This window comes from Enhydra lutris, unplaced genomic scaffold, assembly GCF_002288905.1.
Source record: "Enhydra lutris kenyoni isolate GAN:26980312 unplaced genomic scaffold, ASM228890v2 scaffoldscaffold78, whole genome shotgun sequence".
Classification (NCBI taxonomy): domain Eukaryota; kingdom Metazoa; phylum Chordata; class Mammalia; order Carnivora; family Mustelidae; genus Enhydra; species Enhydra lutris.
In genome coordinates, this window is record NW_019154162.1 from 4,176,508 (window position 1) to 4,191,959 (window position 15,452).

Below are 15,452 nucleotides of genomic sequence, written 5' to 3' on the forward strand. Positions count from 1 at the left end.
TGGGTAGTTTTCCCATTACAAATTTAATCTCTTTATTTGTAACAGGTCTGTTCAGGTTTTCTGTTTGTTCTTTAGTTTGTTTGGGTAGTTTATTGTTTCTATGAATTTGTCCATTTTGTCCAGATTAACTAGTTTGCCAGTATAGAATTGTTCATAGCATTCTCTTACAGTCTTGTTTTCCTTCTATAAGATTGATAGGAATATCCTTTCTTTCATTTCTGATTTTATTTATTTGAGTGTTCTCTTTTTTTTTTTTTTTTTTTTTTCTTTTTTTTTATTTTCTTTTTTTTTTTTTTTTTTTTTTTTTTTTTTTTTTTTCTTTTTTTTTTTTTTAGTATTTTTTTTTTTTGTCAGTTCAGCTAAAGATTTGTTAGTTTTGTGGATTTTTCAAAGAACCAATCTTTGGTTTCATTGATATTTTTCTATTTTTTTTCCTCTTCTCTATTTATTTCTACTCTAACCTATATTGTTTGCTTTCTTCTGCTTGCTTTAGACTTAGTTTATCTGTTTCTAATTTCTTAAGGTAAAAAGTTAGGTTACTGATTTGTGGATCTTTCTTCTTCTTCAGTGTAGACTTTTATAGGTATAAATTGCCCTCTCAGCACTGCTTTTGCTGCATCCTGTAAGCTCCTGTATGTTTGTCTTAATTTTCATTCATTTCAACATATTTTCTAATTGTTTTTACTCTTTGACCCATTTGTTCTTTAGGAATGTGTTACTTAATTTCTACATATTTTATAAATTTCCCAAATATACTTCATTATAGATTTCAGAGTTTCTGATTTCTGTAATCAAGAGTTTCTGATTTCTGATTATTGATCAGAGAACTTTGTGTAATATCAATCATCTTCAGTTTATTGAGGTTTGTTTTAATGGTCTAGCATATGATCTATCCTGGACAATGTTTCATGTGTGCATGAGAAGGAATGTACATTCTGCAGTTGTTGGGTGGATTGGTCTAGAGAGGTCTCCTTCCCTTTCTTGTGTTATTGTGATATATACTATATCCATCCACATTGTAAACCCCAAAATACATTGCTTTAATTATTACTATACATAATCTTATGTCTTTTTAAATATCTGAGATGAAACTGAATCAATTATACATTTATAGAGTTTATTATATTAACCTTCTTATTTAGCATTTCTGATTCTATTTCCTATAGATTTGAGTTACCACTTGGTGTCATTACCTTACTCCAAAAACTGCTGTGTTCCCATCTACCTCCTTTGTGCTATTATTGTCAAATAACATTTGTATAAAATGTTGACACATAGTATATTTCTATATGTAAAAAGTCTAGCTATACAAGTATATACATATATCTTGGGTAATTACTTTTTAAATCTGTTAAGAGGAGAAAAAATAAGCAATTTTACTGTCTTTTATAATTAACTGACATTGTTCTTCATGTGGATTTGAGTTATTATCTGGTGTCATTTGCTTTCAGTCTGAGGAAGTTTTAGTGTTTCTTATAAGTCAGACCTGCCAGCAATAAGTTCTTTCAGCTTCCCTTCATTTTCTCTTTATTTCTTAAAAGATAGTTTTGCTGGATATAGAATGATTGGTTGATAGGTTTTTAGTTTAAGCACTTTGAATATGTCATACTACTGTCTTTTGGGCCTCCATTGTTTCTAAAGCATTTAGTTAGTTAGTTAGTTAGTTAGTTATTTTTAGAGAGGGAGTGAGAGAGGACAGTGGGGACAGGGGCAAAGGGAGAGAGAATCTTAATCAGGCTGCATGCCCAGCGTGGAGCCTGACACAGGGCTTGATCTCACAACCCTGAGATCTTGACCTGAGCTGAAATCAAGAATCAGACATTTAACCGACTGAACCACCCAGGTGCCCCTGACCTCCATTGTTTCTGATGAGCATCAGCTCTTACTCTTAATGCACTTTCCTGATATGTGATGCATTGTTTTTCTCTTGCTATTTTTATCTTCGCTGATTTTATCTTTGGGTTTCAAACCTTGTGACTATGATATGTCTGGGCATGGATCTCTTTGTGTTTGTCCTTAGTTGAAGTTCATTCTTCTTGGATGTAGAGATTAATGCTTTTCACCAAATTTGGGAAATTTTTAGCCACAACTTCTAATAATTGTTATGCCCCCTCTCTCTTCTATCCATTATGCATATGTTGATACATTTAATGGTGTTTCTGATTTCTCTGAAGCTCTGATCATTTTTCTTCTTTTTTCCCCCCCATTTTACAGATTGCATCGTTACTCTGTCTTCAAACTCACTGATTCTTTCTTCTGCCAACTCAAATCCAATAACTTTTTCATTTTAATTATTGTACTTCTCATCTCCAGAATTTTTATTTGGTTCTTCTTTATAATTTCTATCTCTTTATTGATATTCTCTATCTCACAAGATATTGTCATCAATTCTTCCTTTAAGTATGGTTTCCATTAGTTCTTCAAGAATAGTTACAATGGGGGCACCTGAGTGGCTCAGTGGGTTAAGCCTCTGCCTTCAGCTCAGGTCATGATCTCAGGGTCCTGGGATCGAGCCCCACGTCGGGCTCTCTGCTCAGTAGGGAGCCTGCTTCCTCCTCTCTCTCTCTCTCTCTCTGCCTGCCCCTCTGCCTATTTGTGATCTCTGTCTGTCAAAAATAAATAAACTCTAAAAAAAAAAAAAAGAATAGTTACAATGGCTGCTTTGAAGTATGTGTCTACTAAGTCCAACATCTGAGCTCCTTCAAAAGCAGTTTGTTTCGGTTGTTTTCTTGTGTATGTATCACAATTTCCTCTTTTATTGCATGTCTCAAAATTGTTTGGGTTGAGGGGCACCTGGTTGGCTCAGTCAGTTAAGCAGCTGCCTTCGGCTCAGTTCATGATCCCAGGGTCCTGGGCTTGAGCCCTGCATTGGGCTCCCTCCTCAGTGGGAGCCTGCTTCTCCCTCTCCTCCATGCTTGTGCTCTCTCTCGCTATCTCTGTCACTATCTGGCTCTCTCTCTCTCTCTCTCTCTCAAATAAAATCTTTTTAAAAAATTTGTTTTGGTTGAAAACTGACATTTTAGATATTATACTGTAGAAACTCTGGATACAAATTCCCTACATCCCCCAGAGTTTGATGCTGTTGCTTGCTTGGTCATTTATTTATTTCCTTAGTGACTTGCTGAACTAACTCTGTAAAGCCAATTTCCCCTTCTGATAGATTTTGTCTTGCTTTGATCTCTTAGCCTAGCTTCCTACTGGTCATCCCTGAGTTAATATAAGCCATTTTGGTCAAAGATTCTTTTCCCTTTACCACTGAAAGTGTGTGTGTGTGTGTGTGTGTGTGTGTGTGTGTGTGTGTGTGTGTGTGTGTAGATTCTGCTATCACAGTTAAAGGAATTGTTTTATTTGTTGGTTGGTTGCTTGGCTAATTGGTTTTTGCCTATGTTCAGGCAGAGACCAGGGGCTTGGATTTTCCCCCTCCAATCATTTCCCAAAACGGTCAACCTTGGCCATGCACACAGTCTTCCAGACTCCAAAGGATTTGTGTGATTTTATGTTAAAGCCCAGCGTCCTGCATCAGAGTAGCTTATCGTTCAACCAGTGTTTGGTCAGAGGTTGCACGTAAGGCCCTTGTATCAGCAAGGCTTCTTCCCTGTGTTGATGGGTCTTTGTGCAGCCTGGGGAATGTTTCCAAGTCCACTCCATGTCCTGCTGTGATTTCTTCTCAGTGGGTGAATGTTCTCTATACAAACTTCCTGACACCCAAGGTTGACAGTGATCTGAGGAGCATTCATCTTGGTATCTCCTTCTCTGGTTCTCTCTGTTAAACTTCTGGTTGCTGTCATTTTGCTTGTTGCCACTATTATAATGGAGCTATAGGCACTGTCTTAATTTCTCTTCACCAAAATCTCCACAGTTCTCAACAACACCCTTAAACAGAATTTCCCACCTGTATTTCAAAATAGTCAGTCTCCCTCAGTCAGAGCTGGGATCTCTTAATCCTTATAGCCTGACTCTCCCTTGGAGAGAATCTCTGTACCCTGCACAGGATCTAGACATGTGGACAGCAAACCACCTATCTCAGAGTAACACTTCTATAAAAGTGATCTCTAGGGTGATGGTGCTCCTGTCTTCTTGGCTTGCCCCTCCTGCTGTAGAGCCTGCCCCTACAATCCAGCAAGGTAGGGACTGAGGTCCCAGGCTCACTCAGCTGTAGTAGAACTTCTACCTGTAGTAGAACTTCTACTCTACAGGTCAAGTCTGGGAAGGGGAAGCTCTCCTCTTCTTGGGTGCCCCAAGTAGAGTACCTGGAATACTGTTTCTATAAGATGGAGCTGGCAGGGGAAGAATGGGCTATGACTCAATTGCTACAGATTTCTTATTGATATTTAGTAGATTTTCCTGAATAACTGTTTCCCCGCTTGCTATATGCACTTAGGATAATTTCTAGGACTTTAAATTATTGTTTTTAATAATTTTCTCCCATTAAATGGTTGTTTTGTCTGGGATTGAATCCACCATGCCCTTTACTCCAATATTCCAGAAATAGAGCCACCTCTGTGATTCCTTTTATGACTTTTCATCCAGTGTCCAATGCATAAGTTTTACTGATTCCTCAGCCATTAGATGCACTTCTCTTATTAAGGTTGCTGATAACTTACCCTTTACAGATGGTCTAACAGTTTTTTTCATATCTAATTTTAAAGCACTGAGAAACAAATTTTGTCTTTCAAATTATTTAAATTCTTAAATTATTTAAATCATTCAATTCCTTTTTCTTTAAATTCTGGACTAATGATCTTAAAGTGATAATGCAACAGGGGCGCCTGGGGTGGTACAGTCAGTTAAGCATCCGACTCTTGGTTTCAGCTCAGGTTGTGATCTCATGGGTCATGAGACAGAGCGCCCTGTCAGGCTCCACACTCAGCAGGCAGTCTGGAGGCAGAGAGCTGGAGACTCTCTCCCTCTGCCCCTGCCCAGGCTTGCGCACTCGCTGTCTCTCTCTCCCTCTCTCTCTCTCTCAAATAAATAAATAAATATTTTTAAAAATGAAACTAATATAATATCATTTGCCAATTATACTCCAATAAAAAAAAGATAATGAAAAAGAAAAGTATCCCATGGATTCTTGATGGTGTGGTTCTTATAAAACCAGTTGAACCATCTCTTGGAAGGTGGTAGCAAAGGTCAGGTGGCAGGGTTCTGTAGATCAGACATCTTAAAAGAGGGATGCCTAAATAGGAAAGGGAAATATTAATATAAAAGCTTTTTGTAAGTAACATACCAAGAGCTGAACCCTAAAAACATCCAATTCAATAAACTCCAAGAAGTTGGTGGAGGAAAATCTTTCAGTTATGCAGCAGCACTGCTTACTGAGTTTCTGAAAACTCCCACACTACATCTCAATGCTCCTAGTGATGTTGCTCCTAGCCTTGGTTGCCACCTAGAGCAGGCATGTGTGACCCAAGCCTTCTGCCCACTTGTCCAGGCAAATCTAGCTCACAAAGGGTCTGCTGTAGTGGGGAGTCCTTCCAGGTTTATAATGAGCCACCAGATTTCAGCTCACAGGGGTTCTCTGGAGCCTGGGGAAATGGCCAGATGACCTAGAGACCCAAAACAGATCTGGGTGGTCAAGCTTTGGTCTTGGTGATCCCAAGTCAGGTGGGAGAGAGAGAAACTGGAAACATTCATCAGGGAGTTGGGGTCACATGTTGATGGAAACTGGAGGAATTAAAAATTTAGTAGGGACTGACAATTTGGGATAGGTAGCAGGATCCAGACCAAAGTGCAAGTAGGTATCAAAATCGATTCTTCTACCATGTCTGGGAAGTCAACTCAATGTCTACCAGACCAGACAGAGTTTGCATCTTCATCAGTTACCTGCAACTTACCAAAAGGTGCAAAATGGCTCAAAGACAATGAACAGCACTAGACTCTGAATACCTAGAAGAATGTACTATGGACTGTCTTAGAATTTTCCATTGAAACAATTTTTTTCCTTCTTCTCACTTTTTTTTAAAAGATTTTACTTATTTATTTGACAGACAGAGATCACAAGTCGGCAGAGAGGCAGAGAGAGGGGGGGAGGCAGGCTCCCTGCTGAGCAGAGAGCCCGATGTGGGGCTCGATCCCAGGACCCTGGGATCATGACCTGAGCCGAAGGCAGAGGCTTTAACCCACTGAGCCACCCGGGTGCCCCATCTTCTCCTCACTTTTGGTCAAAAAATAATCTCAAAGAGAGATTAGTCTTGACCACAAAGTAAGGCTGGTCTCATTAGATTTGACCTGGATATTGTCACAGGTACAGCAAGAATGGTCATTTAGGGGTGCCTGGGTGAACCAGCCAGTTAAGTGTCCAACTCTTGGCTTCGGCTCAGGTCATGATCTCAGGGTCATGAGATCAAGCCCTGTGTAGGGCTCTGAGCTCAGCTTGGAGTCTGCTTGAGATTCTTTCCCCTCCCTCTCCCTCCTCTGCTCCTTCCCCCACTCACTCTTTCTCTCTCTCTCTCTCTCTCAAATAAATAAAATCTATCAAAATTTTAAAAAAGAAAGAAAAGGATGGTCGTTTACCACAGGCCTTCCTGAGTTTGCTCTGCTGCAAGTCTTCATAAGAAACCTCAGGTCATACTTCCAGAAGCTTCTGGTGCACTCATCCAGTGCAGACCTGGAACCTCTTTTGTGAAGCAGCAGCTGAGACTCCAGTGCTCACCATGGCTGACAAAAAGCCCAAGGAGTCAGGACAAGGACAACGAACACATTAATGTGAAGGTGGCAGGACAGGATGGTTCTGTGGCACAGTTTAAGATTAAGAGAGAGACACCACTTAGTAAACTGATGAAAGCCTATTGTGCACGGCAGGGTTTGTCAAGGAGGCAGATCAGATTCTGACTGGATGGGCAGCCAATCAACGAAACAGAGGTCACTGCACAGCTGGAGATGGGGGACTAAGATGTAGGTGATGTGTTCCAGAAGGAGACAGAGCATCTGCCACAAGGGGAACCTACTGCTTCACTCCAGACCAAGAAGACATTCTCAGTGAGAGAACCACAATCTGGTTCCACCATATCCTGACCACTACAGTAGAAGTTTTCTCAATTCTTTCATTTTCCCCTTCCCCATTCCTTCATCGTACATGAAATAACTGTGTGTGTGCACAAGCATACTGTATATTTTTAAAATCTAAATGGCCAATGGTATTTTTGGATTGACCTCAAAAGGAGATGGGATGGGGAAAATACGGGTTCTGTGAGAATACCCCCTTCTCTCCATTAGGGGCATGTTCATCCAGCTCTTATCTCTATATTCCCTAAGTTATTTTGCGCTCACTGTTTAACAATAAAAGAACAACACAAAAATCTTTATATACCTTGTTTGGAGAATTTCAAAGTTTTTCATTTATCACTGTAACATCAAGGACAATTCAATAACTTTTTTTACATAGCTGTTTCTTGTAGGGAAATCTGTCTTTAGGAATAAATTACTCCAAGAGAAATGAATCCTAGATCAGCTTTCCCTTCAAGTCAATTGTCTTGTTTAAAGTGTTTTTTTTTTAAGATTTTATTTATTTATTTGACAGAGAGTGAGATCACAAGTAGGCAGAGAAGCAGGCAGAGAGAGAGGAGGAAGTAGGCTCCCCACTGAGCAGAGAGCCCGATGCGGGGCTCGATCCCAGGACCCTGGGTTCATGACCTGAGCCAAAGGCAGAGGCTTAACTACTGAGCCACCCAGGTGCCCCAAGTGCCTTGTTTAAATAAACTTATTAAAAAAAAAAAAAAGAATAAAAGTAGAGGTGGGTGCCTGGGTGGCACAGCTGGTTAAGTTTGGGCCTTCAGCTCAAGGGTCCTGGGATTGAGCCCCATTTCGGGCTCCCTGCTTCTCCCTCTCCCCTTCACTTGTGCTCTCTCTCACTATCTCTGTCATTATCTCTCAAATAAGTAAATAAAATATTTTTTTAAAAAATAAAAATAAAGAGGTTGCCTGGGTGGTTCAGTCAGTTAAGCGACCGACTCTTGATCTCAGCTCAGGTCTTGAACTGAGTCATGAGTTCAAGCACCACGTGGGCTCCATGCTGGATGGGGCACCTACTTAAAAAAAAAAAAAAAGAATAAAAATTTTAAAATAAAATAAAAGCTTCTAGAAGTGGGGCGCCTGGATGGCTCAGTGGGTTAAAGCCTCTGCCTTCAGCTCAGGTCATGATCACAGGGTCCTGGGATCGAGCCCCGCATCGGGCTCTCTGCTCAGTGGCGAGACTGCTTCCCCCTTTCTCTCTGCCTGCCTCTCTGCCTACTTGTGATCTCTGTCAAATAAACGAATAAAATCTTAAAAAAAAAAAAAAAGAGCTTCTAGAAGCTAAGAAATCAAGAAAAGAACCTGCACCAGATTTCATCTACAGTATCTACAGACTTGGGGGAATCTTCTCTTTTCAAGGCTTGCAAAATATCCTAAAGCAATTGGGCCTGCCAAGAGGTGACCTTCCCTACTCACCTGCAAAGCCAGGAACCAGACCAGTGTTCCAGAGTTTTGTCAGCACTGGCTCCACGAAGTCAACCTTAGCTTCTTAAAAGTGTCTTGTCATGTATGATTAGATGCTCATCGTTTTCAAATATGGCATTCCAGACAACACTTCGGATCCATAGCCGTTATTTCCAATTACATCCTGTTAATGAGGACAGATTCTTACTGACTTTATGACAATAACTTACACTGCTAAGAGAATTAGAGTGCTCAGTAAGAGTTCTGAATCTGGGGGGGATAGGTAGGGAAAAAAAAAGATGTCATTTATAAACGGAAGATTTCTGTTTGTAAAATCATAGTCTACTAAATTGTTTCAAGTAGCAGATAACTTAAAAGAAAAGAGAAATGAGCTCATTATATAGACAAAATAATTATATACATAATTAACCCTATTTTCAAAGGGTTTTTATTATTATTAATAATATTATATATTATTAATAATATTATATATTATTCTAGGCAATAACAAATGTTTTGTGGTTTTCTAGGTATCCTCTGGAAAATTCAAAGACAAGTTCAGGCACAGAAGATACCCTGATGGAGCATCATTCTCAGACAGAACATTCCAGGTTAGACCTTGGAAATTTTATCTTATTTATTTTTATCCTTAGGATTCAATCTTGGGAAGGCAAAATCAGAGTTACCAGATCTAAATACTTAAGATAGGAATCAAATCATGGGGTGCCTGAGAAACAATATTTTACTATTCATTTCAAAGTGATGATAAAACATTAAAGCATTTTTAGAAATAAACCTTCAAGATAATATGATTGCAGAGAACCTTGGCCCACATTCCCAAATGAGAAACTTTTAATTTTTAATATATCTTTAACAAAGATATATTAATCAGTATAAACCAGAGAAGGCTATCGTGGTGAGATAAATCCTTTTTGTTGCCCAGGTACATTAAATAACAGAATAAGTAATCTTGTATCTTATAGGTGAGGGCATCAGCAGTAAACCAAGGCAACATCCCATCAGAGTGAAAGAACTTTGCTAAGATTTTAATTTTTCAAACTTGAGTATTATAAAAATAGGCACAATTCATTTCCAAATTTTGCCTTTCATTTCATTCTTTTATATTATGGGACAAACAGATGCTTTAGACCAACCTCAGGCTATCTGTTCAGGCTGCTATAACAAAATCCCATGGGCTGAGTGGCTTATAAGCAACAGACATCTATTTTTCACAGTTCTGGAGACGGGAAGTCTGAGATCAGGGTGCCAGCACAGTACGGTGGGGGACCCCGTCTGGGTCAGAATTCTCCTATCCTCACAGGGTGCCAGGGGCTAGGAATCTCCCCAGAGCCTATTTTATTTTGTTTATTTTTTAAAGTCACAACACTAAGAGGAAACTTTTATTTTAGTGTCTTTTCAGTCCTCAACTATATATGTATATATATGTGAATATGATGGGAGGGATGTGTAAAACAGGGGAAGGGGACTAAGAGTACACATACCATGATGAGCACTGAGTAATATACAGAATTGTTGAATCACATATGGGACACCTGAAACTAATATATAATACTCTAAGTTTAAAAAAAAAAAAAGAAAGAAAGAAAGAAAGAAAGGGGCGCCTGGGTGGCTTGTCAGTCAAGGGTCCGGCTCTTGGTTTCAGCTCAGGTCATGATCTCGGGGCCCTAGGATGGAGCCCTGCGTCAGGCACCACACTCAGTGGGGATTCTCTCCCTCTCCCTCTACCCCTTCCCCTGCTCTCTCTCTTTTTCTAAGAAATACATAAATTTTAAAAGAGAATAAAACAACTGGAGTCTCTTGTAAGAGCACTAACCCCATTCATGACTTAAGCACCTCCCAAAACCCTACATCCTAATGCCCTGACCATTTTTGGAGGATTTTAGGATTTCAGTGTAGGAATGTTGGGGGCAGGGGGGACACAGACCATACCACAGGGGGTCCATGTGGTCAGAATTAATCTCATGGTATTACTGAGATGTTCTTGGTTTGTTGTTGTTGTTATTTTTAAAAAATTTTATTTATTTATTTGACAGACAGAGATCACAAGTAGGCAGAGAGGCAGGCAGAGAGAGAGGAAGGAAAGCAGGCTCCCTGCTGAGCAGAGAGCCGGATGCGGGGCTGGATCCCAGGACCCTGAGATCATGACTCAAGCCAAAAGCAGAGGCTTCACTCACTGAGCCACCCAGCTGCCCCTTCTGAGACGTTCTTAACATGAAGTGTGTTCATTGTTGCCATTGCCAGATGAATCAGTAAGTAAGCACTTAAAGGTTTTATTGGTTTCAATTGCCAATATATTAAATATCAATAGTTAGAACCTCAGAGAAAGCTTTTGGGGTCTTCAGTAACCTGAAGAGTGCAGAAAGGGAACCACACCTCTTCTTTGGGACAAAACTACTGTTTTCCTTGAGAAACAGAAATTCACAGTCAGTTGTGTTTCTCCAAAACTCTTTCTCTCATGTGTAATGAAAACCACATACTAGTGGTCATTTTAACCAAAGTGGCTAACTTCTGGTTCGCAGAGATAGTCGAGGGGGAATCACTGCGCTGTTACACACCAGCACTTTGCCACAGACAGACTAGCAGAACTCGCGAACACAGGCAGCGCAGTTCTGTCCAGCCTCACCCCTCCCTTACACACTTCTCAAAGCCACCAAAATGAGCATGTTTGTTACAGGCCCACAGACACAGCCCTCTGGAGCAAATACAAGTAAGAAGCAAATGAATGTAAAATTTAAATTATGCTCAGTAGCCAACGATTCAGCATTCTCTGACTTGGGAGATGATCCAGGTATCTATCTAGTGAATGGCCATTAATTAACCCAGTGTAGTATAACTCCAGGGGTTTAAATTACACAAACATCTTGGCAATTATCTTCAAGTGGACCTACCAGGAAACACAATTACTGCTAAAATCAAGTTTGTCAGAATGATAATCTGACTTGGTTAAATACAAATATATATGTCTCATAATCTTAAACATGTAGTATAAATAATGCTAGCTTATTTGATCACCAAATATGCATAAACTTAGGAAGAATATAGCCAAATAGATAAAAATATAAGCTTGTATAACACTTAATGCTCAGAGAAGACACAAATGTTTTTATTAAGCCAAAAATACTAAATTAGTTCAAAAATATTAAAGTAGTCTCATTTGCATAAATAGTGTGAACTTGTTCTTAAAATATTTCTGAGTTAATTTCTATAAATTTTTTTTCTCACTTTTTGCTGTTTTAAAGTATTAAAAGTTCAGTTTCCTTAACTTCTGGGAATCTTTAACAATATTCCATTCATATAAGGTGCTTGTTAATATCTCAGCCAATCAGAACAGAGCTCCTTTAATTTAGGTGATTTTATAATCTCATTTGGCAATACCATCCAGAGATAGAAAAATATCACACATTCACCCAGTGAGAAGTAAAGGCCTTTCTGAATTGCAGAGACATATATCAATAGGCAGACAGACACAGACAGATTGCTCATAGCTCCATTTCTAAAATTTCAGCCCTGGGGGCACCCAGGTGGCTCAGTTGGTTAAACACCTGCCTTCAGCTCAGGTCATGATCTCAGGGTCCTGGGATCGAGCCCCGCGTCAGGCTCCCTGCTCAGCTGCTTCTCCCACTCCCACTCCCCTTGCTTGTGTTCCTTCTATTGCTGTCTCTCTCTCTGCCAAATAAATAAAATCTTTAAAAATAAATCAATTAAATAACATTTCATTCCTGGTCAACAGTAAATACAGGTTAACGGAATTCACTGCTCCATGTCAAGAACTGTTCTCTTCCCAGTGGGTTTGAATCCTTAACTGATTTCAGCTCAAAGCAGACAAACAGAAAACAGTAACAAACAAGATTCACTGTCATCTTTTACACAACAAAGACAACATCTCTATAACATAAATGGTCAGACCATGAAACCAAAAGAAGCCAGCTCCAGAAATCAAGTGAGCACTCAAAAAGAATCAAAACAGAATCCTTACCATGCTATTGAGTGATATAAGTTCAGAGCGCAGGACCAGAAGTCGGACACAGCATTGATTTCAGATCACCAGCCAGGAACAGAGAGGCTCATCACATGGGTGAGGTAATTAGGGATCCCACCACAAGCTTTGCTCCTATACAAGTCACAGCATCAAAACTATCAAAGATAAAATCCACATGGGGTGTCTGAGTGGCTCAGTTGGTTAAGTGTCTGCCTTCAGCTCAGGTCATGATCCCAGCATCCTGGGACGGAGTCCCACAATGAGCTCCTTGTTCAGCGGGGAGCCTGCTTCTCCCTCTGCCTCTGCTTGTAGCTTCCCTGCTTATGCTAACAAATAAATAAAAATCTAAAAAAAAAAAAAAAGATAAAATGCACCAACACAGAATATTGCAGTAGGGAGAATGTTCATTAATGAGGAGTATCTCAAAAAGGAAGGAGTCTGGCATTTTATAGAGGCAGGTAGACAAAGGGTCATGAGGGATGAAAGGTGGAGGTGAGCCCTATCTCAGAGTATGTGAGGATAGGGTGGTCTCTTACCAGAACATGAAGTCAGGGGAATTTCTCAACTGTCACTGCTTTCCGGGAGCACAGGGCACAGATAAAGTTCAGTATGGTACGTATCTAGGTCAGTTTCATATCTTCCACTCTTGTCATATTTTCATTGCTAAGTTATAGTTTTGCCCAGTTCTATGGAGCAATCCCTCACTTTCATGAGTCCAAAAACTCTGTGACATGTCAGTTTCCTCTTTTTCAGCCTCTTTAAATGTAGATGGTATAACTGTGGATTGAGAAAACAAGTCTTCTAATCTATTTTTAAGCCAAAAATCCATCTTAAAATATTTAAAAACATAGGTGCCTGGGTGGCTTAGTTGGTTGAGCATCTGCCTTGGGCTCAGGTCATGATTTGAGGGTCCTGGGATGGAGTCCCACATTGGGCTCATGCTCATCAGGGAGCCTGCTTTTCCCTCTCTCTCTGCCACTCCCCAACTTGTGCGCTTGCACGGGTGCATGCGCTCTCTATCAAATAAATAAAATCTTTAAAAACAAACATATATATATTAAAAATAATATATTAGGGGCGCCTGGGTGGCTCAGTGGATTAAAGCCTCTACCTTCAGCTCAGATCATGATCTCAGGGTCTAGGGATCGAGCCCCACATCGGGCTCTCTGCTCAGCAGGGAGCCTGCTTCCTCCTCTCTCTGTCTGCCTCTCTGCCTACTTGTGATCTCTGTCTGTCAAATAAATAAATAAATAAATCTTTAAATTAAATAAATAAAAATAATATAAATAGATTTTATTTACCTTAGAATAAAATGTTAAATGCTAAAATAGTAACAGTTTGGGATTTAAAAAAAAAAAGTAGATGTAGACCTAGCTGCAGTGATCAGAGAAGAAAAATATATCAAAGGCATCAAAATTGGCAAGAAGGAACCAAAACTATCACTATTTGTAGATGACATTATACTATATATAGAAAACTCTAAAGACTCCACCAAAAAAAAAAAAAAAAACTATTAGAACTGATAAATGAATTCAATAAGGTTGCAGGATACAAAAGTAATATATATAGAAATCTACTGCATTTCTATACACTCATAATGAAGTAGCAGAAAGGAAAATTAAGAAAACAATCACATTTACAATTGTACCCAAAAGAATAAAACACCTAAAAAAAATAAATAAAATACCTGGGAATCATTTTTTTTAAAGATTTTATTTATTTATTTGAAAGACAGAGAGAGAGCACAAGCAGGAAGAGTGGCAAGCAGAGGGAAAGAGAGAAGCAGGCCCCCCACCAAGCAGAGAGCCCGACTTGGGGCTCGATAGCAGGACCCTGGGATCACGACCTGAGTCGAAGCAGAGGCTTAACCTACTGAGCCACCCAGGCACCCCCCCACCCTGGGAATAAATTTAACCAAGAATGTGAAAGACCTCTCCTTTGAAAACTTGTAAGACATCGATGAAAGAAATTGAAGATGACATAAATAAATGGAAAGGCATTCCATGTTCATGGACTGGAAGAACAAATATTGTTAAAATGCCCATACTACCCAAAGCAATCTACAGATCCAATGTAATCCCTACTAAAATATCAATAGCATTTTTAATAGAAATAGAACAAAAAATCCTAAAATTTACATGGAACCACAAAAGACCCTAAATAGTGAAAGCAATCTTGAGAAAGATAAAACTAGAGGTATCACAATCCCAGATTTCAAGAGATACTACAAAGTCACAGTAATCAAACAAGTACGGTACTGGCACAAAAATACACACACATAGATCAATGGAACCAAACAGTGTCCAGAAATAAACCCATGTTTATATGGTCAATTACTCTATAACAAAGGAGGAAAGAACATACAATGGGGTGATGTCAGTCTTTTCAATAAATGGTGTTGGGAAAACTGGACAGATACATGCAAAAAAATGAACCCAGACCATTTCCTTACACCATGCACAAAAGTAAACTCAAAATGGATTAAAGACTGAAATGTGATCTAAAAAAAAAAAAAAAAAGACTGAAATGTGAGACCATAAAACTCCTAGAAGAAAACATAGGCAGTAATCTCTTGGACATCAACCTTAGCAACATATTTATAGATATGTGTCCTCAAGCAAGGGAAATAAAAGAAAAAATATCTTAAAAAAAAAAAAAGGGGGCACCTGGGTGGCTCAGTGGGTTAAAGCCTCTGCCTTCAGCTCAGGTCGTGATCCCAGCGTCCTGGGATCGAGCCCCGTATTGGTCTCTCTGCTCTGCGGAGAGCCTGCTTCCTCCTCTCTCTGCCTGCCTCCCTGCCTGCTTGTGATCTCTCCCTCTGTCAAATAAATAAATAAAATCTTTAAAAAAAAGAAAAAATAAACTATTCAAACTACAACAAAATAAAAAGCTTTTGCACAGTGAAGGAAACCATGAACAAAATGAAAAGGCAAAACTACTGAATGAGAGAAGGCATTTGTAAATCATACATTTGGTAAGTGGTTAATATCCAAAATATTTAATATATAAAGAACTTATATGACTCAACACCATAAAC

The 15,452-nt window shown here is 39.3% G+C and overlaps 1 pseudogene; it reads left to right on the forward strand.

The window, feature by feature from the left end:
• The first annotated feature begins 6,653 nt into the window (after positions 1-6,653).
• On the forward strand, positions 6,654-7,014 carry LOC111160856 (annotated as a pseudogene).
• Positions 7,015-15,452: the final 8,438 nt, after the last annotated feature.